The sequence below is a fragment of the Neovison vison genome, chromosome 7 (genome assembly GCF_020171115.1).
Source record: "Neovison vison isolate M4711 chromosome 7, ASM_NN_V1, whole genome shotgun sequence".
Classification (NCBI taxonomy): domain Eukaryota; kingdom Metazoa; phylum Chordata; class Mammalia; order Carnivora; family Mustelidae; genus Neogale; species Neogale vison.
The window spans coordinates 182,075,811-182,098,065 of record NC_058097.1 but is presented as its reverse complement, the minus strand read 5'-3'; the positions used below and the strand labels follow the sequence as shown (position 1 = coordinate 182,098,065).

The window sequence follows — 22,255 nt, the reverse complement described above, 5'->3', positions numbered from 1 at the left end:
TGAGCAGCGGCCTCATCCTGGGCGTGGCCTTGTCCAGAGTGGCCTCTTTCTTCTTGGGAGTGGCTCCGACCGGGGAGCGGTCTCATCTGCGGAGCAACCTCGTCTGGAGCGGCCTTCTTGGGAGTGACCTTGTCGGGATCATCGTCGTCGCCTTTTCTTAAGAGACAGCCCTGACCAGTCAGTTTGATTCTTGATGCTTGGCGTGAAATAAAGCTTTGCTTGACCTTCGCTTTCTATCAGTCTCGTTCCTTTGATCACAGACCCTAACACTACCCCTTGCAATATGTTAAAAATATTAATAAGAATTAATATTGCAGAATTTTCACTGTCATATACATGTGCCTTTTATTTCTTATGTATATAGTGGTTTGGAGTATATTTCTAAACCACGGGGGGGAAACACTGTGCTTATTAAGTGTCTGTATCAGTTCAAATGAAATGGGAGATTTATTTTTATCTGCACGTCACTTTTATATATTCATTTACTGTGGTTTCATCCCATATGCATACCCAGGGAGACACTGTAAATATAAGAAGCTATGTGGTATTAAGTCCCCTTAATGAAGTAAATAAATAGAAAATTAAGCATTTGTAAATAAATGGCTACAGTTTGACAAGGCACGTAAATTGCAATACCCAGGTTCAGGAAGAACAGGTCTGACTAAGTTTAAGTGTCACAAAATAAGGAGGCCATTGCCTTGCAAAATCCCATATGAGAAATCCAAGTGCTACAATTATGTCTGAACCCTAAATTACTTAAGAATTATTTAGAGGCTCTGCCATACTAAGTGTAATGGGATAATACTCTCATTAAGCTCTAGTCAATTACCACGAGTAAGTCAGAATCATTTTAGAAACCCAAACTAGTTGGTTGGATCATTCATTTCCAAGAGCTCACTGTGGCATCATCCTGCTGCAGCCATCTGTATCCTAAAGCAAGGTGATTCCCAGGTTTATTACCGAAACACCATGGCAGTGTCAGTACATGTGCCAGAGTGATTTCCCCGTGGTCACACATTTATTTACCCAAACAAATGGCTGCGCTTATGGTAGGTAGCAGATGTTGTCCGTTGCAGGACACAACATCATCTGAAGCATCTTTTCTCGGTTGCCACTGAGAGGGAGTCGGAATGTGAAAGGAATGGAGTGATTTAACTTAAGGACCAGGCTTTTGCTCCTTAAAAAGTTTCTTGTGATTTCCGTTATACCCTGACCCCAGATTTTCCCCTGAAAAGTGTTAAGTCCCTCTTGCTATCCACTTGCTATCCAGTGCTTAGCAGCACTGAATAATGAAAGCAGATAGAAGAGTAGGGTTCTGCAAAGGGCTCACCTCACTCTGACTACTGATACAAGTCAAAGTTGGCCTTCACACCTCACCATTCTTCCCTGTCCCTGGAGTACAAAGCACCTTCCATATGTCGCATGTTTCCTTCTAGGCGACAGCTTTCTGAATTAGCTGAAAGCTCTCAGTTATACGAACGGCCTGAGCTTCTTAACTATCTTATTGTTGATTTCCTTATTCCCCATCACCATCTCCAGCTTGTGGTATTTTTGCTTCCAAAAAAAAGGAAAGAAACTTGAGGAAGATGTTGTACATTGGCTCATACGATGCCCTAAAACAACTCTCTTTTTGTTTGAATACTTAGGATACGAAGTTGAGAAAGCTTATCTTGCAGCTAGACGGCGGTGGCTACGTGATATAATTCCGTCCAAGAAACATACGCAGAAATACATTAACGTAGCCCTATTTCTGCCTCTTTCCTTCTCCCGGAATCTCAGACATAGTCACCCCGCAGGAGACGTTTTGTGACCATGCAGGAAAGGGAAATAGAAATCTGGAGTCCTAGACCAGTAGCAGCAGATCCCTGCCTTCAGATTTCTTGCTCTTGACGAAAAATGTCCCTATTTTCAAAAGAATGTAAATTTATCTGTTGCTTTTTTAAAGTTTAAGCTATTTTATTTATTTATTTGAGAGAGAATGAGTGAGAGAGAGCATGAGAGAGGAGAAGGTCAGAGGGAAGAGAAGCGGACTCCCCAAGGAGCTGGGAGCCCGAAGCGGGACTCGATCCTGGAAGTCCGGGATCACGACCTGAGCTGAAGGCAGTCGCTCAACCCACTGAGCCACCCAGGAGCCCTATCTGTTACTTTTAATTAAAGTTTTGTTAAATAAAAGAAAATTCTTCTTAGACAAGGAAACTTTTAAAGTTGGTGGTAAGCTCTCTGACTTTTCAAAAAATAGTTATGCTTTTAGTCTCTTTTTATGAGGTCTGCATGAGGAAATGAGGGTCCTTTATATCATAATTGGGAGGAAATTATGTTTCTCCGATGCACCCCTATGCCACAGCAAGGATGTCACTCTTACCTAATTGACACTCGCAAGAGCAGCAAACAGTTTGTCCTTTGCACTCACCACTCACATCACATCGGTATGGCTGTGATAAATTATTCTAATGATTTAATGTAGTAACGCTATTATACATCAAGTTAACACGAACAACACTTATACGTTCTTTTAGGGAAAAAAGGCCTCTGATTATATGAAATATGCAGAAAAACCCTCTTTTTCTTGACCAATAAATTATTTTTCTATTTGTATTTCATTGCTGTGGTGTATTTCATATATTCAGTTTAAACCCACACACAAATTCTTAGAAAATTCCTTTCCAAGAAGAGGCATACTTTGATTTTCTCTCTAGCCTCTCAATCTTGAATGCTTTATTTCCTGGGCTTTTGTGTCCCCAGACGACTTCTTTTTTTTTTTTTTTTTAAAGATTATTTATTTATTTATTTGACATAGATCACAAGTAGGCAGAGAGGCAGGCAGAGAGAGAGGAAGGGAAGCAGGCTCCCTGCTGAGCAAGACAGCCAGATGCGGGGCTTGATCCCACAACCTGAGATCATGACCTGAGCCAAAGGCAGAGGCTTTAACCCACTGGGCCACCCAGGCGCCCCCCCAGACTTCTGATAATGGTTTCTCATGACTTCCATTCTTCCTTCTCTGATCCCTGCACAGGGCCCCCTTCCCGTGGGATGCTCTGCAGAACATGGCCCTTGGCTCTCTTTTCTTATCATGTGGCATGTTCTTCTAGAGTTACTGTGTTCCGTTCCATGGCTCTAATTACATAAAGGTGACCAAGAAGATCACGTCTCCAAGCCAGAGCTCTCTCGTGAGATCAATAGGTACAATAATAAGCGGGTCCATTTGCTTTGTGTAGGAAAAAAGGCATAATTTGTAGCTTTTGCTGATTTCTGTGGGATAATTAGTCCATCTATAGCCAATTTCAAGCTACCAATAGTTAAATAACTAGCTCACAAAGTTTCTGAATATCAGCAATTGGCTTTTTGCGGGCTGATACAAATGGTTCCAGTGGACCGAAGACACTATTAGTCGTCATCCTTTTACTGTTGTAAAATTTCAATCAATATGCCCAAACTAACTCCCACAATCCTCTCCTGCCCCAGCTTTCTCCTTCTCAAGGATTAAAATTACCACTCATTGACTTGCTTAACTCAGAGCTGTGGAAGTCATCCTTGCTTTCTTCTTCAGCATCAACCTCTACATCTGATCAGTAACTAGATCTCCTATAATTTAATGGTCTTTAATATCTTTCAAAAATACCCCAGTGACATCAGCTAAATCTGAGTCATCCTTATCTCTCACCTGGATCACCACAATACTGTTCTAATTTGTGTCTCTCTTCCGGCCCAGGAGAATCTGCCTGCAATGGCCAGAAGGATCTTTCTATGAGTCAGACCTAATCAAGTCATATTCTTAGGTCGAGCTCTTCGTTGGCCATTCACTGAGACCTTTATCGGTCGTGTGATGCAAATTGGATAACGTTTCAAATCCTTCAGGAGATATAGAAGAAGGTCCTCATGGGCTGATGCCTACTAATCTCCCCAGCATCATTTCTTATTCCTCAGATGGCAACTAAGAGCACATAGATGAAATTAATTATGCCCCTTCTTTTGATTCTAAGCCTTGGTACATGCTCTTTTCTTTTACAAAACTAACATTATATTTTTAGTTTTTTAAAGCTATATTTATTTATATGAGAGAGAGAGAAAGAGAGACAGAGAGAGAGTGTGCTGTATGCATGTGTGTGCAAGCAGGGGGAGGGCAGAGGGAAAGGGAGAGAGACAGACTCCCCACTGAGCAGGGAGTCTGACACAGAATCCATCTCATGACCCTGAGATCATGACCTGAGCTGAAATTAAGAGTCAGACACTTAACTGACTGAGCCACCCAGGTACCCCCAAAACTAGAATTTTTGATCAAAAAGCATATATTTTAATATATATGATATTATTATGTATTATATTATATTTAAAAATATATATGTATATATATTTTAAGTATTTAGCATAATATGTACCAGGCCTTATTTTAATTTCTTTATTAATAGTCTTGTTTAATCCTTATAACCACCACTCTAGTATTTAGCTTTTGTTTTTATTTTATTTTATTTTTTTTTAATTTAGGGACAGAGAGGTCAACCAACTTTTCTATGATTGCACAGCTAATAAGTGTGGGTACTATACTATATTCTTTTTCAATGTCCCACCCCCTCTACTCTTCATCAAACTTACAAATTCTGCTTAGTTTCCTGTCCTTTAGGAAGCTTTTAAAAAATGGACGTAATTACATATATTCCAATAGTACACCAAATGAATCCTTAACCTGGGCATACTTCTGTGGAATTACCTATCTACTTGTCCTTGACCCCTAGAAAAATGTCATCCTTCCAGAGGCAGGGCTATCTTGCTCACTACCTTATCTGAAGCACTTAGTGTACTCAGTACATAACAATCGTAAATTCGTATTTGTTGAATGAAAAGTGAAGACAATGCCACATGAGGCCAGTAAGACTCAATGCTTTACAGACTCATATTACCTACCGAGTTTGAAATGGGAACCAAATAACAGAGTAGGAACTCTCCAAAGCTACCTTTTACTGCTTTCGACTGACACATTTAATGTGGGATTATAATCCAAAAAATAAGTTGAAGGAAAATATAAATTGCAAAATCACAGATTATAGACTGCTAAAGAAATTTACAGATCTTTCATTCCATTCTTCTGGCTGTAGGGATAAGGAAACCAAAGTTCACACAAATAATGAGATCCATCCAAGGCTTTTATTTATTCAACCTCCTCATGAGATTAAACTAGGGAATGCAAGAGGTGCTTTTGTTCTCAAAAAAAATAAAGACGTGAATAAGGACTGAGAAATAGAGAGTGAAAAACTGGATCTGGACATCTAAACACTAAATCATCAGTTATTTGATATAATTGCTACTTTGTTATGAACATTAACTATACACATAAGAATTGATCCAAAACTGCGGTACAAGGGATATAAAAGGAAAGATGTATTAATTAAATTTATCTTGGGTTCTTTTTTTTTTCTTTTTACATTTACATTAACAGAAACACACTGCAAATGATATCTTAGTAAGATCAACTTCACTTCCCAGTACTTCTGCCATAAACTGAGGATGGCACCACTATTCCCAAAGGGTTTTTTTTTTTTTAAGATTTTATTTATTTATTAGACACAGAGAGAGATCACAAGTAGACAGAGAGGGGGAAGTAGGCCCCCTGCTGAGCAGAGAACGTGGTACCCGATCCCAGGACCTGAGATCATGACCTGAGCCAAAGGCAGAGGTTTAACCCACTGAGCCACCCAGGTGCCCCTCAAAGGGTTTTTATAACAATCTTCTTCCGTAAAACTTTTAGCTGTGCCTATCATTTAACAGATACTCACACAAAATAACAAAAATTTGATGAATAACAATGATATTGCTAACTTTGAATCCTTTTTTCACTTTTGTTTGAACAGTAAAGTGTTTGTATGTTTTCTTGTTTTGTTTTTGTTGCTTTTTTTTTTTTTAAGATTTTATTTATTTGACAGAGAGAGATCACAAGTAGGCAGAGAGGCAGGCAGAGAGAGAGAGAGAGGAGGAAGCAGGCTCCCTGCAGAGCAGAGAGCCCGATGAGGGGCTTGATTCCAGGGCCCTGGGATCATGACCTGAGCCGAAGGCAGAGGCTTTAACCCACTGAGCCACCCGGGTGCCCCTTTGTTGCTTTAACTCTAAATACAGCTTTATTATTGCAGTCAAAGAGTCGGGAATTACTTACATACCTCCACTTCCACCTTCCCTGAAATCACTATTCACAACGGACAGTTTGACATGAACAATACAACTGTCCCAAGCAAATATTGCTAGAAATATCTGGCATAAGGAATTAGGTTTCAAGTTTTTAGGCTGCACCGTGAAATGTGAATTTAGAGTTTGCTAAATAAATTTTCCACTTTGTTATTGAGTATGGCCATTTATGACCTTTTTTTTTTTTTTTCAATATAAAGGGCTTAAATGCCTCAAAAATTAATGCCACCCAATGTGGCTTTTGAAATTCTACTGATCCCATTTAGGGACAACTTTCTTTCTTTCACTTGCTTCCTTCTTTTTAAACAAAACGCTAGAAATAGCAGAGTCTCCGCATTCAGGATTTCATTTGTGCATGGGCTTTGTTTATAGTGCTGGCCATCCTTCATTTGTCTTGACATCATGATCATCTTCTGAGTCACAAGTCATCCTGGGACATTGTGAGCAGAATAAATAGAGAGAGAGAGAGAGAGCTTTAAGGCACCAGGAGATGCCACTTATGCTTATATTCAGGGACTATCACATCAGAGACACTCCAGCCGAGAGAAAGAAAAGAACCCTCTCCAGCCCCCATCTTAAGACAAAGCGGGATTTCTGTGTAATTGCAGTGGGAGAACCAGATCTGCTACCCTGTAGGTCAGACAGTGATGAATATGTCCTGTTCTCTCCAATGAGCTGCTAAGACCTTCCACCTTTCTGACAGCAAAGCTACCAAAAAAAAAAGAAAGAAAGAAAGAGAAGGCCCAAAGCAATAGTTGATAGCAGATAATAAATATTTGTCTTTCCTTCATGGAAATACCTCTACCATTGTAGGAGATGCCCTGAATTAATGTCTTCCTTACCCTTAATCTCGAATATTAGCATTGATATAAAAAATGACCATATATTATGTCCAGAAAAGCCCCTAACAAATGTATCAGAGTGGAAAAAGCACCGAATCAGGTGAGGTGGTGTGATATTATATAAAGAGCTTGTCTGAGAAGTGGACATGGGAGCAGGAACTTGAGGAGATGAGCCATCAGTGTATCGGTAGAAAGAATGTTCCAGGCAGAATTCCAGATCCTCGAAGCAGGGGCTTCTTTTTTTTTTTATTTTTTTAAAGATTTTATTTATTTATTTGACAGAGAGAGATCACAAGTAGGCAGAGAGGCAGGCAGAGAGAGAGGAGGAAGCAGGCTCCCCGCTGAGCAGAGAGCCCGATGCAGGGCTCGATCCCAGGACCCTGAGATCCTGACCTGAGCTGAAGGCAGAGGCTTTAAACCACTGAGCCACCCAGGCGCCCCAGGCGCCCCAGGCAGGGGCTTCTTTAACTAGAGTGCACTGGGAATATTTTAGGAGCGGTATAAAGGTCAGTTTGTCTGCTTTGCAATGAGCAAGGGAAAGAATGACAGGTAATAAATGGAAGAGTCAATCAGGAGGCCAGATCACATCGGATTGTGTAGGCGACAGTAAGAAACTGGATTTTAGTCAAAATAGAACGATGGCAAGAGCTAGAGCAGAATGACATTATTTGGTTGTCATTTTAAAAAATCACTTGATAAACAACACCCCACCACACCAAAAGCAACAAAATGACAAACAGCAAAAAAGATGATAAAAAACACTAGCAATACTTCTTACAATTATAGTCATTCATTGAAAGCACTGAAATCCAGAAACCCAAGCAGAGGAAAAAGGGTTTTTTGGTTGTTGTTTTGCTTGTGCCAAACCTTTACCTGCTCTGCTTTTTTTCCCTAACCCTAATGTCAGACATAACTCACTTTTTTTTTTTCAGGCACTCTTAAATAATTCAGTCCTCCACTGAATTTTGGTGCCAAGAAGGATATCATTTTGGTAATTAAAATGCCCAGTCAAGTGTAGAAATCCAATTTCAGAAACGCACTTAACACTAACTGACTCTACACCTTCTATACTTCCTTTATTTATTTATTTATTTGTTTTTAAAAATCTTGTTTGTCTTCTCCCATTAAAACGGCTTCTCTGTGAGGACAGGGATTTTGTCTGTTGTGCTCACTACTCTATACCTGATCCCTATAACAGCCAGGCACATGGTAGTTATTTTAAAACAGGGTTTTTACAAGATGGGATCGGGAGGGAGACAAACCATAAGTGACTCTTAATCTCACAAAACAAACGGAGGGTTGCCTGGGGGGGGGTGGTATGGACATTGGGGAGGGTATGTGCTATGGTGAGTGCTGTGAAGTATGTAAACCTGGCGATTCATAGACCTGTACCCCTGGGGATAAAAATGCATTCTATGTTTATAAATAATAATAATAATAAATTTAAAAAAATTTTTTTAAAAATCAGGGTTTTTAAAGAAGATGCCCAGCTTGAACAGAACAATGGTTCCACATCACTCTAACGTGATGAGAAGAGGAGTAGGCATCCCATGCAAAGATAGAAAAGTGGAAGCCCATCCAGGCAGAAGAAAACAAGCAAGTAAAAGCAGAGGGAATAGTGTTTCCCAAATACCAGTGTCTCATAGAGTGAAGCCTGATATCGGACCATCAAGTCAGATGAAGAGAAGTCCCTTGAAAACAGTTGATTCAGCTGAGCAGAAGGAGCACTAAAGTCAATCTAAGTAGAAAATGAGAGTTCAGAAATTTGGAACTCCCACCGTAGACAACGGTTTCAAGGAGATTTGCTACTAAAGGCTGCAGAAAATGGGAAAGAAAGCGATAGCTAGAATGTAATATGGGCTTAAGAAAGGTGCATTTAGTGAGAAGAGAAAAGGTCATACTAGAGTAACAATCTTGAAGTTATCATGGCTGAAATACAATAAATATTTATTATATTATATATAAATATTATCATATTTGTAATACTTATACATATTTTATAAGCATAATTGTGTAATATGTGTTATATAGCATATTATATAATATAAATATAAATGTTACATGTATTTATATTGTACAATATATCATATTTATTTACCATCAGGGGCTCTGGTTTTAAAGTTACACAGAGACCCAGGCTGACAGACTTTTTTGGTTTTCCACTCCCTGCTACAGACTGTTTGGCAAGGCAGTAGGCAAATAAAGGAATAAGACAATAGCACAAATATTTTTAATTTGCATATTGGGTGAATGCATACCGCTAATCTTAAACTAACCATAATCATCTTCTAGAAGAGGAACTGACAGTATCAGTAGGACATTCTTCGGACAGTATACAGGAGAAGGTGAAAAATACAGATCAGGAGTTTGAAGCGGTGTCCAAATGGGGGTTCCAGATTTGTGAGTTTTATAATAACTGAGGATTTAAGCCATAAGTATGAGTGTGTCCACCACGGGAGAGAATACAAACGAGAAAAAGTGAAGTCATTCTTCTGGGATAACAAAGCCTGGGATAACACCAGGAAAAAAGAATGTAGCAAAGGTAACAGAGGCAGTAAGTGGTTAAGGGACGGCGGTAAGAATCAGAGGAAGTGGATTTGGAAAGAGCACAGACAGGTTTAAAAGATTTTAGCAGTCAAAACAGCAGATAACACAAAGGTCTAGAAGGGGGAGGCCACTAGATCTGGCATTCTACAGAAGGCCCGGGAAGAGCGGTTCTGGTGTTTTTTCCCTGGTGAAGACAGTGCCGACATCAAGAGGCCTACAGTGGTGGGGATTTTGGAAGCCAAGGCAGTGAGAGTAAAATATTCTCTTAAGATTTCAGAAATGAGGAGCGCCTGGGTGGCTCAGTGGGTTAAAGCCCCTGCCTTCTGCTCAGGTCATGATCCCAGAGTCCTGGGATCAAGCCCCGCATCAGGCTCTCTGCTCAGCAGGGGAGCCTGCTTTCCCCTCTCTCTCTGCCTGCTTCTCTGCCTACTTGTGATCTATGTCAAATAAATAAATAAAATCTTTAAAAAAATAAAACATTTCAGAAATGAGGCACGCCTGGGTGGCTCGGTGGGTTAAGCCTCTGCCTTCCGCTCAGATTATGATCTCGGGGTCCTGGGTCTGAGTCCCGCATCGGGCTCTCCACTCAGCGGGGACTCTGCTTCCCCTTCTCTCTCTGCCTGCCTACCTGTGATATCTCTCTCGCTCTGTCAAATAAATAAATAAATAAATAATCTTTAAGAAAATTTTAAAAAGATTTCAGAAATGAATGAACGCAAACATGGGACAGGCATGAGAGAAGAAAAGCCCCTTTGTATGGTTTAAATATGATTATTATATTATTTCATGAAATATATTATTTATGAATAACTTTTTATAACATTATATGATTTATTTTATTAATTATTATATTATTTTATGAATACTATTATATTATTTTATTTATTATTTCTTTCTCTTTCTGAAAGAGAAAGAAGCCTATTGGGAAAGGAAAAATGAAAGTGAAGCAAGAAACCTCTATCTCTTATGCGGGGAGAGGACATTCCCACTTTGAAAGAGCAAAGATTAATGTCCTTTCAAAGCAACTGCTTTGGATGTGATAGTTTGTTTTTGTTTTGTTTTGCTTTAAATGTGCTTAACGTTTTGGGGGCCCATTTACATGTCACTTACATCTATTCTGTATCTTTGCATAGAACAGTCTCACCGTGTGTTCAGTATGGATAAGATGATCTTCATTAAGAAACAGGTAAAAATTTGCATCTTTCACTGTATATTCACATTATTTTCCTTCTAAGAGTCATTACAGTGCTGGAAATTTCTCTCTAGATTCATTTATCATAGGCAGATCTTAAAAAAATACATTCAACTTGCACATTCTTCTCTCTTTAATTCTTTTCTGTATAAACCAGTAGATTATATATTTCCTCATGTTTTGTTGCCTCAAATAGCTGAACAAGAAAATATACCATTTGTGCTCCTGCACCTCAAGGGGAAATTGGTCATTTCAGTACAAATTCCTCTGAAGCAAAATCCCAGAATGTTTTTCTTTTTCTTTACAGACACACTTATTATTTTATTTTTCTGCAAAGCAGATACACTTAATATAGTAATTAAAACACTACAGTAGGAGTTTGGTTCTATCTTTGGCTATGCTGAATATCGGCTCCAGTTCTGTTTTGCAAATAACCCATAACAACCCCCCATCAGCTATAAACTCTGTCCTCTTTCATCGTTAACATGAAATCAACAATATGTTTATTTCATCCTACATGAATGTTTACAGAATGGATGTGAATGTGACTATGTTCTTTTCAGAAAATAGATTTCGTACTGACATTCTACAAATGTCATTAGCTGGCATTTATTTTCTCTGGAAGAAAAGAAAAAGAAAAAAGAAAGAAGTTGCAATTCTCCAGGTACTAGCAAGAAATATGCCTTTGTGTAATCTATGTAATACGTATCATTTTTTTAAGAATTCTCATACTGTGATTTCTTCTACATTATGCCAATTATAATAGGCAGCTAGACAGTGAAATTCCTAAAAAAAAAAAATACATAGTAGTAATGATAATCTGAGAAAGCTGGAGTAGTTAAATGTGATACCTAAAACCAAACTACCTGAGTCTGAAATGACATTACCACTTATGACCTATGGAATGGTGGACAAATTATTTAATTGGTTTCTCTGTGACTCAGTTTCTTCATTTGCAAAATAGGCATAACAATAACACTTGTATCATTGGATTGTTGTGAGGGTTAAAGTAGTTAATATAAAGTGCTCAGAGGCACACCTGGTAGTATTAGTGACATGTGTTAGGAACCCTCATTATTAGCTAACATTTATTGTGTGCTTAAGAGGTTTCTAAAAACCTCCTGTGAATGACCTCATTTAATTCTCAGAATACAACGACAAAACTGATTCCGTTTTCATTCTTTACTGGAAGTGACCAAATCCTTGGCGTGAAGTTGCCTGGACAGTGAGTGTAGAACCTGGGCTTTAGGGACCAGTCCCTTACCTGCCATTCCCTTACCCGCCTACCACACTCACTCCCACCTGGGACAGGTCATCAGAATGAACTAAAATCAGAATAATGGAATTGATTCTGTGTGAAGTCGCAAACTTTAAATTTATTTTCCCATAAATTATTTGGTGGAATTTTACTTTTAACTACGATATTGAGTATTAAGCTCCTACTGATAAGAAATTAAAGTTTTCTAAAGGCCCAAGAACTCAGTCAGAAAGCAGAGATTCTAGAGAAGTACATTTATTAACTTTCTAAACATCTGAACGGTGGCGTATATGTTTTTAATATTTTTTAGAGTCAAAGACCTAAATGTTCAGGCGTCAAAGACCCTTAAGGAATCTGAAAAAGACACAGATATTTACACCCAGAAAGACATCTGTACATGTACAATTTAGAATATAATTTCAGGTGTTTCTAATCTGCCTGAGACCCACTCAGTCACAGGTAAGAAACCATGGCTAATAATAAACTATGGGGGCGCCTGGGTGGCTCAGTGGGTTGAAAGCCTCTGCCTTTGTCTCAGGTCATGATCCCAGGGTCCTGGGGTCGAGCCCCATGTCGGGCTCTCTGCTCCGCCAGGAGCCTGCTTCCTCCCCTCTCTCTCTCTGCTGCCTCTCTGCCTACTTGTGATCTCTCTCTCTCTCTCTCTGTCAAATAGGTAAAACCTTTAAAAAAAAAAAAAAGAAATAATAAACTATGAAAAGAACTATCTCACACCCTTCCTGTGTCAAGACAGAAACCTAATAAGGCATCTACTTGCAAATTTATGTTAGCCCACATCTTTCTAAGCCTGAATATTAAATGTTTTAAGCTGAAAGGAAAACAAACAAAACCAAAAACCTTCCTTTAACTACAGTCTCATTATACAACTTTTAGAATTTCAATTAGCAATAATCGTGCCTCGGATAAACCTCATTGGCTACGATACTGCCACTGCGCAAAGAATTTCAAAGTCAAAATATGCTCACTTGGGGACAGTGTTTCTGTTTGTTTGTTTGTCTTTTCCAATAATGTTTTTAAAGAATTGTCTATGGAAGCAACTTATTCTCTATGACTTTTGAAAAATTGACGAGGCTCACTACTCCCATTCTGGTTTATTTGGGGAACTTAGTGTGTGACTCCCTGAAGAAGTGAGCTAAGTTATCCTCCACATTACCCTTCTCGGGGCATGCTGCCTTCCGGTGCAGGCCCTTATTTCATTTTAATGAAGAGGAAGGCTCTGTAAATTCCAAAGGGTCTTAGAATCTCCAGCATTTCAGAAATATAGCCTGGCACATCTCTTCAGTGTAATAGGCAAGGTTTTTCACACATCCTAGGCAAAGAATATCACCCTAGAAATTTTTAGAAAGAAAATGAGATTCTTTTAGGGAAAAAAAAAATGTGTGATTGTCATAGTTTGTGGAAAACATATTTCTCCAATAGGATACCCTATTGCAACATATAGGATATTTTATGTAAAAATAAGGATTTGGGGATTTTGAGAAATTTTTTTGTAAAAGGTAACATAGGTCCCATGGTCTGCCACTAGCTAACTCTATTCTTACCTATTAGAAAAGCTATAACTATTTAGTATTTCTGAGCAACAATATTAAAAAATAATATGTATTTACATATTTGTTTTCCTTAAATTTAGTGCAGTATTTGTATACTCTAAGAATAGCTATGGAAATTTGTTATTTCTTTCCAGGCTGTTCATTATGAAAATTTCAAACTTATAGCAAAGGTAATAGAATCATTATTTTATTTATTTGAGAGAGAGGGAGAGCATGCACACTCAAGGAAGGGGAGGGAGAGGGAGAAGGAATCTGAGGCAGACTCCGCACTGAGTGGGGAGCCTGATGTGGGGCTCAGTCCCACAACCAGGAAATCATGACCTCAGCCCAAACCAAGAGTTGGACACTTACCCGACAGAGCCACCTAGGTGCCCCTCATTTATTTTTTAGTTAAAAATGTTTACTGAGGGCTGCCTGGGTGGCTCAGTGGGTTAAAGCCTCTGCCTGCGGCTCAGGTCATGATCCCAGGGTCCTGGGATGGAGCCCCGCATCGGGCTCTCTGCTCGGCAGGGAGCCTGCTTCCTCCTCTCTCTCTGCCTGCCTCTCTCTGCCTACTTGTGATCTCTGTCTGTCAAATAAATAAATAAAATCTTAAAAAAAAAATGTTCACTGAGTTCCCATTAAATACAAGGCAAAATAATTAATTTGAATCTGCTTGAGAAGATAGGACATATTCGTAGGAAATGATAACTATCAATAGAAGCAGAAAATGTATTGTGGCGAACTCTAGGAGTAACACCGAGATCCAGAGGTAGCACACCGCCATAGCTCAGTATGATTTACGTGAGTTACAGGGTTGTAACTGTTTTAGATGTACTACTTCATGGTACTGGTATGCACATAAAACCATTAGTATGCACGCATGCTCACATGCCAACCTCATACACATACACTGGGTTTGATGGTTCACACTATCCTTCCTCAAGAGAGCCTGGGAAGATAGCAAAGGTTTTTCTCCACTGTGTGGATGCAGGGAACTCTAAATGCATATGCTCATTAGGCAAAAGCACATGATTATCTTAAAATATCATGACTTTGAAAACAGTCTTGGGATTCTACCTTGTTATGGTTAGCAGATTTAGTTTATAAAGAAGATATTAAGATTACCAGTTATGTGGCATTGTTTGGTCTCCCACTAACGTGTTTATGGGCATTGTTATATGCAAAATGCTGAGAGAGATGTTTACTTAAAAGACATGTGTTAAATGGGGAACTCTGCAAACATTCTCAGTGAAGAAGCGGGATGCCGACGACTTCGGCACAGTGTCCTTTAGTTTTAACACAGATTCAATATAAAGATTATAGTTTGTGAAAAATCCTTTTTTGATAGAAAAGTAAGAGAAACTAATTGAATGAATGTAGTCTCAACACATTTAGGGATGCCATTACTAAAAATAATGTAATACTTCATTCTTCTGGTTATTTGCACTAGATAGAACAGTCACAGAGTTAGCTCTCTTCCTTCTCTAATGTTTATTATAATATTTCTGAGGGGTAGGGGCATAAATCAATGGGACCAATTATAGTGGAATCTGAATAAATTTTTTTTCTTGTTTCCTCAGTTGATCACTGGGAAAAACTTACGGTAATGCTTAACCATGATACTTTGTATTTATTTTTACTCCTCTTTAAAGAATACATTATAGCTAAAACTAGTAATGATAGGACAATTGAATAACCACATTTCACTATTGATAATTCACAAAGACTGAATGGGTGTTGTGCTGTCATGCAGGCTCTAGAGTAAGAGACTATGGGTTTAAACGTTTTCCCAAGCATTTACGAGCTATAAGACTTTGGGCAAGTTAACATCTCAAAAAAATGAACTTGGTAATCTATAGAAGTGAATACAGAATTTATCTCAAAAGTTTGTGGTAAAGAAGAAATAGCAGCTTATATGAAGTGCTAATACAGTAGTTGTCACATAGTAAATAATAAATACTGGATATTGCTATTAGGTATGTGCACCCCAGGATTTTTTTTTTCCTCTAAAGGTAACAAGTGATCTCCAGGTCTCTACCAACTACTTATTTAACCATAATACTGCATAATGAAATCACTAAATTGGAATGTATTCATTGTCATTCTTCAGCAAGAAATCAGCCAAACAATGAAAGCTAGAGGTACAGACTTTGGAAACAGACTCTGTATTTACAACGTCCCAACCCTGCTATTCATTAGCTGTGAGACTCTGAATAGATCAACAACTCTGATACTTCAATTTCCTCACCTAATGTAATAGAGAGAACATGCAATCCACCATTTATTGTTGCAATAAAGATTGGAAACATTTCTGTTTGAACAACCCTAGAACAGTGCCTGACATTTAGTAAACATAACTGTATGGTAAATAAACGCAAGCAACTGAAATATGTTGTGGGTCTTCTCCTGCATTAACTATTTTTGATGTCTAAGTTTCAAATACACTCAATATAAATATACTATTTTATGTGCATGAGACAGACTCGACACTTCATGTGTAGCTAGCCTGAATGATATGCTTGTGTGCACACAAGTACAATTCTGAAGCTCAAATGCAGAATCACTAAGGCTGACTGAATCCTATAGACTGCTTGGTTTGGCATCGACTCTACTTAGGATGTCTTAGGACCATATTTATTATCATAAACAACCCCACTATATTCTTTTGGTTTGAAAAGTATTACTACTTAATTAAATAAGAAATAAGGGACGAAAGCTATTTTTTTTCTTGGTATATACCTAACCAAAAAGCTGAGTAAATCAACCTCTCAAATAGTCATCAAGGACTATCTGAGTACTATTCAAACCTATAAATGAGTACTGCAAGTTCAGAGCAGCCTTTCCTCTAGGGGAGTGCATGGACCTCAGGGTACTGAGTACTTGCTGCTGATAAAATCTCACTCTGTCTGCTTTTCAGAGTTTATAACTCTCTTATTTTTAAAAAAATAGATTTTTCTTTTACACTTAATGTCTTATTTGCAGGTGATGTAATTTCATGCCTTAAATTATTCATGTAATCCAGATTTCTTAAAATAGTGTGATAAAATACTAGGGAGGGAAAATACTAAGACTTTATTTCTTTTTTATTTTATCACTCTGTTTCCAAGTCTATAATAGTTTTCCAATAAATTGAACTGATATACCCCCATAAACGAGGTTAGCTAAATTAAAGTACTTTAAGAAAAATTGTGTGTGTGTGTGTGAGTATGTGTGTGTTTCACAACACACAATCATCTGTCATATGCAAGAAATTAGTCTTTTCAGATCTTTTTGGTAATTCTGTTTTTTTCTTCCTCCAAATCACTGGAGAATTCTTTGAGTCTGAAGATGTTCAGGGATCATTACTTTTACGAAAGATAAATTGCTGATTGAGGCTGAAGAGCTTCTTCTGGCCCAAAACAATGTCTAAAACTGTCATTGCTGTCATTATTCCGATTAAAAAATCATGAAACAGCCACGACAAAGGATTCCATATAGTGTTTTTGTTCATACACTTGTTCAAAGTATTTTAAAATGGAAAAATGGATAAAACTTCTCTTGAGAACATTTGATAGCCACACAAGATTATAATTTCTCAAGATATTGGAATGTTCTCAGAAGAGCCATTCAATAAAACTGAAAAGTCCAATTAGAGATTAACTATACTTGTAAAAGATAAAAAGAATGCACTCTCATACACATATATAACTGATATTTAAGACACATTCCATTAATTCATTGCAAATATTTATTGAACACAAAATATGCAACAAATGTGATAACTTATTGAAAAAGAAACAAGTACATCTTTTTTCAAGAAATTGAGTTCATATTAATTATTGCTAGTAAGTTTCTATTTCAGTGGGAAAAAAACTACTTCAATCTTGAACCAACTACTTGGAAGTTACTTTGGAAGTTACTTGAAATACCTTTTTATATAAAGGTCTCAACTACAACTCACTGCACTTAAACAAGGCTGAATCATTCACTTAACAGCAGGTTCCGAAATTTTAAAAATGTCCCTGTTAACACTGGATACATCTACCTCCTCTGCTCACACTGGGCTTTCTGTCCTCTTGCAGCATCATAAGCTCTATGAAGTCAGGAATGTTTGTTGTGTGTGTCAAAATATTCTCCTGTTGAACACAACATAGTACCCATAGGCACTTAAATAAGTTTGAGTGATAAAATCCTGTCTCTTTAAGTATCTAAGCAACTTCACACCTTTTCGGATTTTTTGTTTGTTTGTTTGTTTTGTTTTTGTTTTTTTTAAAGATTTTATTTATTTATTTGACAGAGAGAGATCACAAGTAGGCAGAGAGGCAGGCAGAGAGAGAGAGGAGGAAGCAGGCTCCCCGCTGAGCAGAGAGCCCGATGTGGGACTCGATCCCAGGACCCCGAGATCACGACCTGAGCCGAAGGCAGAGGCTTAACCCACTGAGCCACCCAGGATACAGCATAATGACTGGGATATGCCTACCTAGAATCAGACACCATCAACTGGAGTCTCACTTTTGCTACTTACTGGCTGTGATATTGTGGACAAGCTCCACAAATCCTGTGTGTTCAGTGTCCCTACCGATAAAAAAAAGATACTACCTCCTTCAGGGGCTTGCTGTGAGGATTAAATAAACAGCACACATAAATGGTTTTTTGGTACAGAAACTGGCACCTTGTAAGTCCTCAATAAGTGCAAGTTGTTATTATTATGTTTCCAGTCTAACATTTGCCCTGTGACCTTATAGTAGAAGAAGTAAAGCTCGCAGACAGCGAGTCTGGCTTTCCCTAAGCGTGGTCCCTGGAACACAACTTGAAACAAGGTAGATAAGCCTATGCCCTCTCTGAATGAAGACAGACTTAGATACTTCAAGGTTGTGAACTGAGGCTCAGCTGCTCTGACGTTGAGGGGAGGGGCCAAGAGGAAATATATCTTCAGAAGTTCAGTGAGACTAGATTATAAAACATACATGATCTAGACTATCACGACTCATGGAAACTTACGAAAGGGTGATGATGCCATATGACTACAGGTATTTAAAAAAGCTTATGGTAGCTTTTCCTACAGTGTGAATTAGTACAAAATGTTTGTGGCCAACACTGTGGAGGAGTGAATAGGTGGAAACAAGAAATTCTACAAAGGTAGCTTTCACCATGTGTGAGATTATTCAGATAGTAACACTTCACAAATGCAAATGTCTGTATGGGTCTCACGTATATACAATCATATTTGTTAAAACACAGAGAAAACCAAGAACTTAAGAAGGGAGCTATCTCACCTAAAAGCATTTAAATTCAAATTAAAAATTAAAAAGGCAGTTGCAGCCTTAGAAAATCAGAACGTCCTCCTATCTTCTAAGATGGCAAGATGACAATTATAAAATGAAAAGAAGGAAATGAATACAAGGGATATCTTCAGGGAAAAATAAGTATGACCTGATGTCTGGATGTATGAGAAGAATTAGAATGAGGTATGTATCAATGATCATAGTAACAGGTCCAAACTTGGATTGCAGGAAAATGATGGACTTGGAGGAAGAACCATTAAAAGTGATCTATTTCCGCAGGCTTTCTTTGGTTTCTTGTGTCCTTCCAGCTTACCAATAATAACATATATTCCAGCCAAGATTTTTAACTGAGATGGTACATTAACATACTTAGCATTCCAAAGTAGGAAACTTTTTTTTTTAAGATTTTATTTATTTATTTGACTGAGAGAGATCACAAGTAGGCAGAGAGTCAGGCAGAGAGAGGAGGAAGCAGGCTCCCCGCCGAGCAGAGAGCCCGATACAGGGCTCAATCCCAGGACCTGGGATCATGACCTGAGCCGAAGGCAGAGGCTTTAACCCACTGAGCCACCCAGGAGCCCCAGGAACCATTTTTACTAAGCAGAAGTTTCTCTAAACCAGACATGTTCCCAGAATATTTTAAAAATTTTTAAAATCTCTGCAACTAGTCCCATTGTTAGTGTCCTCTTTTCATCTGGAGTTGTTTATCACCAAATCAACATCATATTTTTTTCTTCTATAAGGCAGTTTTACTGAGGCTTAACACTTGATGTCACTAAATGAAAGTGATACACGACTCATAACAAAATGGAAAAAACCAATCTCCGAACTCCATTTTAAATAAATAGAGCTTACAACCCCTTAGCGAGATGAATAAGCTTTTTTGCTTTATTGGCTTTTGACAAAGTTGTAGATGCAAACACAGATTGGCTGATGCAGCAGAAATTCTGCAGTTTAGTTGTTGTAAGATTATTATTATATTGTACTTGCTAAAATATACACACAACATCTAATATTTTTATGAAATTAAATATGCCCTGCAATTTTCCATAAAATGCTAAAAGATGCATTTCTATATGCAGATGCTCTTTTAGAATAATTTTACCTGGCTAAACACCCATGAAGTAGTTTTATTCTCTCATGATTCCTTATTATGAAGATATCTCTTGCATAAACAGACACTACCTTTTTCCTACCTGAATCACTCAATAGTACTATAACTTGATATTTGCATCTACAGCAAACAATTTGATGAGGAGAGCTAGATCATGCTAAACAGGTATTTCAATGATGTTTACAAGAGAAGCATTTATGTCTTAGAATATAATGTTAAGTGGAAAAGCAGAATACAAACCTATATACACAGTGCAGTAATTTTAGAACATGGCTTCAAATTATTTCACATTTTTGCCACCAGGAGGGAAGGTCTAAAACCCATCTTCCCGAATCTGGACGGGCTTGGGACTGTTTCAACCAACAGACTGTGGAGGAAGTAATGTCCTACGACCCCTGACACTGGGTCCTCAGCTGCCATGTCAGAAGTCAGACCACCCTGAGAGTATTGCAATGGAGAAGCCACATGAAGGCCCTTTGATGGACAATTCCAGTTGAGTCCAGTCCATGTCACCGGTGAGTAGGGAAGCCATCTTGGAACTGGACCATGCAGCCAAAGCTGTTCTTGTCCTCTCTCATCTGAGGTTTCCTACCTGAGGACCCAGCCACAGTAGAACACTGGAAAGCTGACCCACCTATGTCATTTCTGAATTTTTAAACAGAAACCTTTTTCACAAGTAAATGTCTGTCTTATATGTTGCTGGTGTGCTACAAACAGCTCACATCAGCTTTTGAGAAATGGTGATTACATTTTCAGGAATTCAGAAAGCCAAATGTGGTAGAGCCATTAAAAAATTATAGCTTAAGAATTATATTTAAAACAAGTAAATAAATACTCAAAACTCATTACTATTTAATTATTTTACTACTTCAAGGTAGGGATTATGCCTTGAATGTATTGTTTTCTGTAATTCCTATCAAATTTATCATATTTCCATATAAGTAGTAATGCATTCCATTTTTATGGTTATAATCTATTAAGTATTGAAAAATCATTACTGATTATGACTCAATCGTGATGAGATTTACAATAATTTACCAATCTATTATCAAAAGATTAATTACTTTTAGGTACATGTGTAGTGTTAGAATATGGAGAGAGAAATTAAGAGGTGGCAGAGGGAAAAAATATAGTGTCTTTTTTTCCTTCTTCTTCTTAAGAACTTCAGCCAACTAGTATCCAGCTGAATAGGTAATATCTGTTAGTATCTAGTAATTGTTTTAATGAACATGAAAATATTTTTTAGTAAAAATTCTTCATATTGTACATCAGTTACATCTACTTAAAAATCCATACACTTCTTCTGAATGACCCTTTAGCCCTGATGAAAAATACTTTGCCAAACTAAACCCATGTGAAATCTAATTTCACTTGAGCTTCTTATAAAATTAATTTTAATGCCTAATCACACGATCTTCATGCTGACAAAATCCATACTGAAGTTAATGAGACAGGTGTCTCCAAGGAATATCTGAAATTTTTATTCTACTCAAACAGCAGTAGCTCAAAGATCTTAGTTTCAATACTCTCCCCTCCACCAACCTTTATGGAAAAAAAAAAAAAAAAGAAGCAAAAGAAAATCTCTAATATGTTAAAGCTAACTCTATGTGAAAGATTAGGTAAAAAGTTAAGGTTAGTTTCCCAACATTAAAAAGAATTCCCTGACAAAACTCACTGATTGTCTTTATTTTTTATAAGTAATTACTTTAATTCAAATATTTGAGACCATATTTTTATGTTTCTCTCATCTCTAAAGTGTTGAAGTCACACATTCTGACATGTGAATTGTTCTGTTTAAAAATCAACAGAATGGAAAAAAAAACTACAATAAGAGAGTGGATTGAAGATATTTACTACAACTTTTTGACAACTCCTTATGTAACTGACTTCCATTACCAAGGTCAGTGAATTTATTATCTATTTTCTGTGGCATCACAGGATCACACCAAGATGTTCCAAAGACTTCTCATTATCTGCGATGTAAGTTATATTTTAAGTTTGTAAATATCTTATAAGCTTTACTTAAAAAAAAAATACAAAAACATTCCAAACATTGGATGCAGTGTTTTATTTCATATCCAAGCTTTAGAATTAATCTTTTCATGCCATGTCCGTATTTTCATGTAAACTTGGTATATATATATATTGTTAGTTTAAAATGCTTTTTAAAAATGAGTAACTCTTTGTATCAACTATGGTAAAAACGTTTGGGAGATGTTCTATTATTGTAGATAAGAGTTAGATATATCAGTTCAGTGCCTGTCATGGCTTAGCAGTTACACTTCTATCAGATAATAGATCCTCAGATCTTTTAAAA

General features: G+C 37.6%; 1 non-coding gene across 1 annotated transcript; it reads right to left on the bottom strand.

Moving 5' to 3' along the window:
- Window positions 1–12,827: 12,827 nt before the first annotated feature.
- On the bottom strand, window positions 12,828–12,970 carry LOC122914696. The gene has a single exon (XR_006385820.1). It is a non-coding gene; the product is annotated as a U4 spliceosomal RNA (small nuclear RNA).
- Window positions 12,971–22,255: the final 9,285 nt, after the last annotated feature.